Source organism: Myotis myotis, unplaced genomic scaffold (assembly GCF_014108235.1).
Source record: "Myotis myotis isolate mMyoMyo1 unplaced genomic scaffold, mMyoMyo1.p scaffold_m19_p_7, whole genome shotgun sequence".
NCBI lineage: Eukaryota > Metazoa > Chordata > Mammalia > Chiroptera > Vespertilionidae > Myotis > Myotis myotis.
In genome coordinates, this window is record NW_023416379.1 from 20,278,242 (window position 1) to 20,289,033 (window position 10,792).

The 10,792-nt window shown below is 42.6% G+C and overlaps 1 non-coding gene across 1 annotated transcript; it reads left to right on the forward strand.

Annotated features, from left to right (window-relative positions):
- The first annotated feature begins 1,794 nt into the window (after positions 1-1,794).
- Positions 1,795-1,923, forward strand: LOC118660904. The gene has a single exon (XR_004969085.1). It is a non-coding gene; the product is annotated as a small nucleolar RNA SNORA11 (small nucleolar RNA).
- Positions 1,924-10,792: the final 8,869 nt, after the last annotated feature.

Below are 10,792 nucleotides of genomic sequence, written 5' to 3' on the forward strand. Positions count from 1 at the left end.
TGCTACAGAAGCCTTGCTACTCATCATTAATGCATCCATAGTACCATCACTTTGTCCAGAAGCAGTATTATAAACTAGAGGGCGGGCACATGGATTCATGCACTGCTGGTGGGGTCTCTCAGCCTGGCCTGCACCCTCTGCGTCCCTCGGCCTGCAGGACTGGGCTGAAACCAGCAGTCCAACATCCCCCCCCCAACCCCCCCCACCCCCAGCGCGTGAAGCGGCAGGCAGCCAGGGAGGAGCCTGAGCCTGGCCAGGTGCTTTGCCACTCCAGCTCATCCCGGCCTGCTGTGCCTGCTGGGCTGCTTGGTAGTGCTGCTGCAGAGGCAGGGGAGGCTTCACGCTGCTACAGCTGCACTCACCAGCCGTGAGCCAAGCGTCTGATGCCCATGGGTCAGCTGAGTGGGAGCGCATCAGACCACCAGGGGGCAGCTCCTGTGTTGAGCATCTGCCCCCTGGTGGTCAGTGTGCATCATAACAATCAGTCAAACAGTTGACTGGTTGCTTAGGGTTTTATATATATGGATTATAGGCACCAAAATAATCATCTTTCACATTATCAATTTTTAATAATATTTTCATAATGTAACCCTCTTTACTGAAAAGCATAACCATTTCTATTATTATGTCTCCCTCTAATAGTAAAATTTCTGAGAGAAATATGTGACTGGAACAGCCTTGTTGATAATGATTTTATTGTTTTTTAAAGCCAGGACAGCCTAATCTCCAACCAATCATGCCAGATAACGAAAGATTTTTTTATTGCCTCAACATTCCATTAAGAACTCTTCTGCTTAAGCAATAGTACTTTCTTCCTGCCCAATTATAGACTTTCTTGATAACATCATGTATTTGATGGTTTAGCTAACCTCTCTCAATCAAGGCGATCTCTGTAAAAGCCATAAACATTTAAAACCTCAAAGATGATGATAATAATGTAGAGTTACCAGACTCTCAAAGTATAAGGATTCATAGCAAAATAAAAAACAACAACAACATACTCTTAAGTTTTCCTTTCCCAGGTATTTTATCATCAAACCTTCATTTCTTCTCCTTGAATCATTCAACTCCCCTACAACTGAGCTAGTAAAAAGTTGTTTAGTAAATGAAAATGTAACTGTTTACTAAGAGACGTCTTTACTCAGAGAGAAAAACACATGATGATAATTCTTAACTGGTCTAGAAAAGAGGATTTGGGCTTATGTGTCATCATAAAAGTGTTTGTTGCTCTTTGTTTGGACATGAGCAATTTGGCCAGATGATGTGGTTGCAACTTGCACTGCTAGCCCTATTGGCATTAATCATCTCCAAGGTGATCCCAGTTTCCGTGGCAACTGTAATATTGATTTTTGCACACAGCACTGGCTGATCTCTGATGGAAGAGTAATCCTGAAATGTTAAGCCTCAGTCATAAATTTCTAATTGCTGATGTTGGAAAACCAGTGCATAACTTCCAACTATTCATCTGCATTCAGACAATTGTATTACAAATCTGTTCTTACTAGTAGTCAACCTGTGCTTTGGTTGCAGGTTACCAGGCTCTAAGATCCAAAGGGCTTTTGCTGAGTAAAGAAACTCCAGTTGCATCAAATATTTATAATAACTTCACACATACATAATGTATCACTGTTATATTTACCTGGAAATAGACTGAAGAAGTCTAGGTATAACTCTCTCAAGGAAAAAGAAACTAAATATTAAGTATAACCTTATATGTTCTTCAAGAGAGAGATATCAATCAAGTTGAACTGACATTCAAGTTTCTGAATTTCATTAAAATTAATAAAATTCTATTGGGCGTGGAGAGAGCAGAGCGCCTGAAGAATGGCTTCTCTGTGTATAACACATCCAACAGCAACTTGGGCGTACTCCTCACAGGTGGCAGAACACTATGGCCTTCCTGTGACATTACGCCCTATACATAAAAAATAAAAAAAAATAAAAAATAAAAAAAATAAAATTCTAGAGTAAATCAGGAAAAATCTCTGATCTCTCCTGTCTTCATCAGAAGTAATAAATATGGTGCCAGATATCAAGACTTTCCTAGAAAGGGTCCCAAGAACAACGACAGCTTGGTGGAGTCAAAGGTGGAAGAAAGCCTTTATAGAGAGATGGCCTGCAGTAAAATTTTAGGTTTAGCATTTGTAATCCTGTTCCTTCAAGTTCTTTTTATCCCATGTGTCTTTTAAAATATCTGATGAACCCATTAGACATAGAACTTTTAAAACGTTAGCTCTCAAAGGCTTTTAAAAAATTATGCTGTGTAGGCTCCTTCCATCCTGCCTATGCACAAAATCGGCCTGATCCTTTCCCCCTGCCCAGGGTTGGAATGGTGCCGCAGAATGGCACACAGCCCTCTTAGAAACCTGTGATCAGGTCTGAGAAAGGAGGCAGGAAGAGGTGTGGTGGGAACAGAGAAGAGGAAGTGTGAGGACAGGCTGAAGTCACCACGATCAGACTGGCCACTTGGTAAGGTCCCACAGCTGTGGCACTGGGAGTCTTATCCTGCCCTATAATGAGAGCTGTGCACCAAGTTCAGATGTAGGAACACTGGTGGCTGCAGAGGAGGCAGGTTAGGGAAGCCAAGCACGCAGAAGGGGTCTGTACATACCGTCTGCTCAGAGGAGACACTGCAAGGACATGGAAGGAAAAACCTTATTCCCAGCCAAAGGGGAATGTTTAAGAATGTTTAAGCACTCTCTTAGATTGCATACATCCACACTTTGAACTTTTTCTACTCTGTTCCTTAAATTCAGAGACAGTGGATAGCTCCAGATATGAAAATGTGACCAAACAGAGCGAATTCCATTTCAGTCTCTGATACTTCCTCCAAAAACAAAAAAATTAAGTTGTTTGATTTATTTTAATGCTTCCAATATAAAGGTGTGTGTGTGTGTGTGTGTAGGGGGATGGGGATAAAAAACACACACACAACCCACTGCCCGCATGGGCCATGGTAATTAGGTCTGCTTCTCTGTTATGTTGCTTCTCTGTCATGTTTTTAGGCTCCTATTGAGGAAAATCCTCAAAGAACCTCAGACTGATGTCAAGGTCCACAGGCATCATGATAAAAGGAATGCCTTGAATTAGACATGAATGTAATTATCTCAGTCCTCTTAAAGAGAGCACTTTATCTTTGAGGCAGCTATTCAGAGAGTGGACACTCCTCTGGGGAAGCCTTTAAAATAGATATGATGGATGTGATTCTTTAAAACCAAATGATTTTATGAAAGTCTGGGTTCCTGGTGGCAGCTGCTCTCCACTGGTGAATAGAAATTTGGGTTTCCTGACATCATTTGTGCAGTTCTGTGTGTGTGTGTGTGTGTGTGTGTGTGTGTGTGTGTGTATGTGTGTGTGTATAAAATGAGTCCCTTTGGGTGGAAACAAAGAGAAGTCTACTTCCTCTATTTTTCTTCACCTTTGAGCATTTCTCTTATTGTGTAATGATATTTTCTATTTCTCTGTCCTAAAGACAGGGGCACAAAGACACAACAGTTGTTGGGGTGAAGTGCTTACAAAGTACAGGGCACAATGGCCTTGGTTGGAAACCTTTCTCTCCTGCTGGGAAAAATGTGGTAAGTGGTTCACTTACAGCCAGTTCTCCCCCAAGGATGAATATAAGTGCGCCAACTTGAAGCAAGTCCAAGGAAAGCCCTCAGCCACAGCATTTTAGATTTGCAGGTAGCTTACAGGATGGCCGTGAGCGAAAGGAGGAAAAGCAGGAGCAGTGGGTGTCTCCATTCTCTGGAGCTCTGCCTGCGGCCAGGCCTGAGGACAAGTGCCGGCCGTCTTGGGGGCCTGGCCTACTGTGGGGCACCATATGCTTGGGAGACACACTGCAGCTCAGCTCTATGTTTTAATCAGCATTTTCTATGTGACTTGGGGAACTTGAATTTGGGGGGGCCACATGCAAATAAAATGTGCTAGGAGCTGTGAAACTTCACATTGTTGTGGCCTCAGACCCTGTCTCCAGAGGCACAGTGTTTCCAGACCAAGTGAGAAGGGAGGAAAAATAAGAAAGGAAAAGATGTCAAAGATGACAGACTCATGGAAGCACAGGGTAGATAAATACAAATAAACTCTAATGTTAATGCACTTGACTGGACTTTAAGATTCTATGATCTCATCAGAATTCCCTCCCTCTCCCTCTCCCTCTCCCTCTCCCTCTCCCTCTCCCTCCTCTCCCTCTCCCTCTCCCTCTCCCTCTCCCTCTCCCTCTCCCTCTCCCTCTCCCTCCCCTCTCCCTCTCCCTCTCCCTCTCCCTCTCCCTCTCCCTCTCCCTCTCCCTCTCCCTCTCCCTCTCCCTCTCCTCTCCTCTCCCTCTCCCTCTCTCTCTCCCTCTCCCTCTCCCTCTCCCTCTCCTCTCCCTCTCCCTCTCCCTCTCCCTCTCTCTGTCCCTCTCCCTCTCCCTCTCCCTCTCCCTCTCCCTCTCCCTCTCACTCTCACTCTCTCTGTCTCTCTCCCTCTCTCTCTCCTTCCCCCTCTCTTTCTCTTTCCCTGATTTAAATTAAAGCAAGCTTGCTGTGTTTTCTCTTCAGACACTCAGCTCTGAAGCCACTTCTCTTCCAACTCTGACCTTCTCTCGCCCCCATGGTGACTGACAGACCCCTACAGGGTCTGAAAATCTCTGAAGCCCCAGCCTTCCCTGCAGGGATGCAGAGCTGGAAAAATCACTTGGGCTCATCCTCCTCACCTCCCTTTTTATTTTTAAGTGAATGAATTCAGAGAATGTCTTAGAGGAAAAAAGAAGGCATGAAAGGGAGTATGCAGCAGAAGGGCAGAGTATAGAAGAAGAAATCGGATGGCGCCGAACTGTTTAAAGGGCTCTGGTCTACATTTGCACCAGCTGGGAGAACTGCTGGGCCCCAGTCCCTGGAGGTGCCAGGCCCTTGCTCTCCTGCTGGGCCCTGGGGGGTGGTCCAGCTATTCTACCCATGTTCCTCCAATCCCTACCCTTAAGACAGCTCTGCTTTTTCACCCAACAGCCTGCCAAGATGGCAGAAAGATATGCCACTGCTGCAATAGAAGCCCAAATTGTAAACTAAATCAAAGCCATCCTAATAGATTAGCTGCTGGATCTACAGAAGCTTGGGAATCTTTGTTCCCAGAGGGTATTTTCAACTTGAATTCTTTGGAATTTAGGCAGCTCATCACGTAATGGGAAGAGCATGGTTAGAGAAGAGAGACCTGTCTTCAGGTCATGGTTCTGCCCCTCAGCTTGAGTTTTCCCATCTGCAAGGGAGCGCCTTCCTCCTAGGGCTGCCGAGAAGATTACATGAGGTCAGGCCCATTAAACATGGAAGTACGTTACAAAGGTCACCTGTTTTTATTGGCAGAGTCAGCCTTAAGGAAATTTTTAGGCAGGCTCTGTTTAATTTCAGAGTCTTTGTTCTGTTTTCAGTTCTTCCACATCTCATTGGGCAGCTTCAAACCTCCAGTACTCAGAGGAATGTCTTTGTACTACATTCCCTCTAACCACACCTAGGACTCTGATAATATAAACCCCTTCCCAAAATTAACCAGGCACACAGCACCCAGTGAAAGCCATGGTTGCAAACTTTATGTATGTAAGAATGTCTTAGGGTGCTCATCAAACACACAAATGTTACTATGCCAGTGATTCTGGAATGGCCTCTAGGACTCTGCATTTTAATGAGCACACGGTGTGATTCTGATATAAGAATATTGTTTTGAGAAAAACTTCAATAGCAAATAGAAGTTTCCTATAACAAAAGTTTTCAATGGGGGTGTGTGTGTGTAAATTTGCCTCCAGGAAACATTTGACAATATCTGGAGGTGTTTTTAACTGTTACAACTTGGGAAGGGGTGCTACTAGCATCTAGTGGGTAGAAGTCAAAGTTGCTGGTAGACATGCTACAATGCATAGGACTGGCCCCAACAACAAAGAATTATCTGATTCAAAATGACAATTGGCAAGGATGCGGAGAAAAAGGAACCCTTGTGCACTGCTGGTGGGAATGCAGACTGTTGCAGCCACTGTGGAGAACAATATGGAGTTTCCTCAAAAAACTAAAACTGGAACTCCCATTTGACCCAGTGATCCTACTTCAAGAATATATCCTAAGAAATCAGAAACACCAATCAGAAAGAATATATGCACCCCTATGTTCATAGCAGCACAATTTACAATAGCTAAGATCTGGAAACAGCCTAAGTGCCCATCAGCAAGTGAGTGGATTAAAAAACTGTGGTACATCTATACAATGGAATACTACGCTGCTGTAAAATGGAAAGAACTCCTACCATTTGCAACAGCATGGATGGACCTGGAGAGCATTATGCTAAGTGAAATAAGTCAGTTGGAGAAAGATAAATATCACATGATCTCACTCATTTGTGGAATATAATGAACATCATAAACAGATGAACAAAAACAGATGCAGAGACAAAGAAGCATCGATCAGACCGTCAAACCTCAGAGGGAAGGCAGGGGAGGGTGGGGGGAAGGGGGAGAGATCAACCAAAGGACTTGTATGCATGCATATAAGCATAACCAATGGACACAGACACTAGGGGAAGGAGGGCAAGAGTGGGGGGGCGGTGAAGGGGCAATGGGGGGATAAGGACACATATGTAATACCTTAATCCAGGGGTCCTCAAACTTTTTAAACAGGGGGCCAGTTCACTGTTCCTCAGACCATTGGAGGGCCGGACTATAGTTTAAAAAAAAACTATGAACAAATTCCTATGCACACTGCACATATCTTATTTTGAAGTAAAAAAACAAAACGGGAACAAATACAATATTTGTATTTGCATGTGGCCCGCGGGCCGTAGTTTGAGGACCCCTGCCTTAATCAATAAAAAAAATAAATTTTTAAAAAATGACAATGGTGCTAAGGTTGGGGAAACCTACCTCATAGCCACACTGACCTAGTCAGACCTGGGACCAAAACTCAGAACATCTGCCTTTAGTTTATAATCTACCCAAGAGTCAAGCTTGTTCATGGTGCCTACTCACCACTTTCCCCAGCCCTTGTGGGCTTAGTCTTAGAGGTTTACTATAGAGCATCTTGACAACCTGGGCACAGAGACAAAGGAATAAAAATGCTGACTTACATCTGACTCTGGGGGCACTGACATGGGCTTGAAGGATGATGATTGGTTGCTGTGTGGCCACTCCTGAGTCACCACTGTTTTTGGCAGACATGCTGGGAAGATTTCTCTGTGGATTTCAGTTCTGCTTGTGGTTCTAAAACAGTGGAGTTGGAATCAAAGTAGATGCTAGAAAAGATGCTTAAACTAGAAGCTGTGGAGGCTTTGCTGACCAATTATGACTCTCATTTCAACTCTACAATTCAACAAACGGTTCTGTGCCAGGCAAAGTGTAAGACACAGGGAAGGATTCAGAATTTGGTAAGACAGTCCCTTCTTCCAGGAGACAGCTTCAGCTCCCTCCACCCTCCTTCCCTCTGCTCTGTACTTCCTCCTCACTTGCTTAAAAAGCTCCACCTCATGATTTACTTCCATTTATTGGCTGTTTAGAACCGACAAAGCTAAAAGGACCCAAAGAGACCAATCTAGAAGTCCCAGAAAAGGCAACAGAACAATGTCCCTCTTCATTGGAAGATTCTGCTAATTTATCATTTACAAAGTAACAGCTTCCAGTGGGGCTTTAAATCCTGAATTTCTATACACAACTATCTCATAATGCTTCTCATTTGTACAAAGCACCTATTTGCAGGTAAGGTTACTCTTCCAGTTTAAGTGTAATAATCATAGGACTAGCATTCGCCTGTGGACAAAAGTGCAAAAGGCATTGAAGTGTACCATACTGGAGTCCAAGTAAGAATATGAAGCCCCACCAGCCCTCTCAGACCTTATCCTTATGCTCAGAGACCACCCTGATGGCCCCTGCAGCACCGAGAAGCTGGGTTAGGGTCAGAGTACACAGAACACTGCTGGTGTTTCTCTTGAAAAGAAAAGTTATTCAATGAAACCAAATCCATCATATTTTCTATCACCCACATTATTTATTCTCCTGTGCATTTCTTTCTTTTTTTTTTCAAAAACCCTCATATTTCTGGACTCTAAGTTCAGGATAGAGCCCACCTTCTCAGGGCGAGAGAGGCATTCTGAGACTGGCACCAGGAAGTTTCAACAGTGGGCAATATTCTTTTTTTTAAGCTGAGTATGGTGGGTAACTGATATAATTATAATATACCAACCTTTAAATATGTGCTGCCTATATTCCCGGGGATATAGAAAATATATCTTGTGATTAAAAACAAAAGTTCCCAAATAATTCTTATGATCAACCAGATGTACATTTAGGGTTGTTGGTCCAACTTTCATTGTTCTTGCTTCCAAACCCCCATTTCTCTGTCACTCCTATTCCCTTCTCCCAACTCTGTTCTCTGTGTGTTTCTCGATCCTGTCTCTCCACCTGCTACTTCCTCCCACTGCCTCCCCTGCCCTTCTGGCTCTGTGTCCCATTTCTGCAAAACCTCCTACTCTTCTTCCCACGGACCCAGGCATCTGTGAGGAGGGCGGGGCTGGTATGAGCCGGCAGTCAGGTTAGTTCTAGACCAAAGCTTCACATTAAGACTGTCCATATGGTCCTTAAATCCTCAGATGTTTTCACACTCGTTTAAAACTGTTAATTACTTTACTTTCTGCATCAGGGATCTGAGAGTATTACTAACATGTATAGAATAGAAGGATTCAAAGCATAGAGGGAATCGGAACAAGGATCCTACCATGTTGTTGGGTTGTGTTTGCATGAAATTATTCTATTACCAACTTAATAAACCTGCAACTATGATCCCCATTGGTTCTAGATTAGAATTGTCCAAAAGAGAATCTTGTGCAAGATTTGGGAGGTAGAATGAAGAAGTAGCAGCCCTCCTCTCTGAAGGTCCTATGGTCAAAAATACCAGCAGGGTTCAGTTTCAACTCACTCTGCCCGGCTTCTCTCTCAGCCATTTGTCCTGACTTTGGAGCCTGCTGACCAACAGTGTCCCTAAGTCTGTCTCTAGACATGTGGCTGCGGACCCACAGGCTTCTCCTGTAGACTTCTCCACCAGCTCCCCCGTGGCTTGCTTCTCTTATGGTCAGCCACCCCATTGATCCTTCAACACCCTTATGAGAGGATCAATTCTCCTCCCCCTCCCCACAACTGTGAAAGGTCTAATTCCTGAAATAGGTCAGTTGTCTCATAACTCTTAGAGATTTGGCTTCCTAAACGGATTCAGTGAGAATGGTGGTCAGGACCAAAAAGAAAATGTACATCAGATTTTCTCTCTGAAGCATTGGCTGCGAGAAACATATGACAGTGAGGTGTTTTAGTCCGCCAATCTCAGTTACAGATAAGGAAAGTGAAGCCCAGAGACATTAAGGTCACATCCACATCAAGGTCACATAGCTATACTGGCAGACACAGGACTAGGACTTATCTTACTGACTTGTATAGTTTCAATTTTCTTTAACAATGACTCTAACCATATTTTAAATTACTGATTTTCAAATCAGTTTGCTTTAAAAAAAATAAAAAGGATGTGTCAAAGCAACAGTTAGTACTTGGACACCGCTTGAAGCATTATTTTAGAAAGTAGAGAACTATTATGATTATTGTTTAATATCTGACAGGAAGCTAGATGGCATATCATAAAGAAGCTAAATTTCACCTTCTTTTAAAAAATCAACAATAAAGGTTGATTAGAATAAAAGGTTATTAGAATGAAAAAATCGTGAGCATATGAGAGCCTGAATCTAAAGTTACTATGGCAACATTACTTAGCAAAATGGTCAGTATTAATTTTGTGCTTCACTGAAGATATTAGCATCTTCAATTTTTAATTAAAAAAAATAAACAGTCATCTCAAGATGTTCCTATTTATATTTTTAACCAGTAGATTTATAGTCTATGGAATATATTTTCACTCTGTCTTTAAGACACACACACACACACACACACACACACACACACACACACACACACACACACTGGAATCTCCTGACTTTCTGTTTAGAAATTTTCCTCCTTAAAATCAAATTTGCATTTATAAAAATATAAATAGAATATGTGTTGAAACAGCCACAGTTGCATGACATTATTTCTGGGTATGAAAGAAAGGAAAGCCTGCGATTGTGTAAATCATTGTTTATGTAGCTCCCTGGCCCGGGCCCTGGGTAAGATGTGGTTTGTGGGCTGATCATGAGGTGGCTGATGCTTAGGAGAAGGTGTGTTGCATACCAGCACCTTTGTATTATCACCAACTGGCTACCCAGGGGAAAATCCTGCCATCACTGGTTTGGTTTATTTTCTCATTTGTGAAATAAAAGAAAAGTCTGGACAACCTTTGATGCATCTTGCTGTTCTTAAAATCTGTTTTTTGTTTGTTTTTTATAGTGCCAAGATATAGAATAATGGTGTAAATGAAATTTTATTAGGGATATTGTACTGTATAAATATACTCTACTTTCACCTAAATCATAGAATTATGATGCTGACAAATTTCTAGATGCTGTGTCAATCATTAGTAGAAGTTAACCTTTTCAGAACATCTACGATCCAGGCAGAATTCCTTGTCAGAGCAGCTCTATCTCAATAAAAACTTTTTCAACTCAAGATCCAAAGTTCCTCTAAAGCAGTGGTTCTCAATAAACATTAATAATGAATGGTGGTGACTTGGTATTATTTCATTTAAGTCATTTGTAGTTTAAAAGGTCTTCCTCAAAATACTACCTTAAGACAAAACACTTGATTTCTTATTACAGCAGTTCTTTCATATGTCAGACTAATTTGAGTGATACTGGGGGTCAGAAAGAC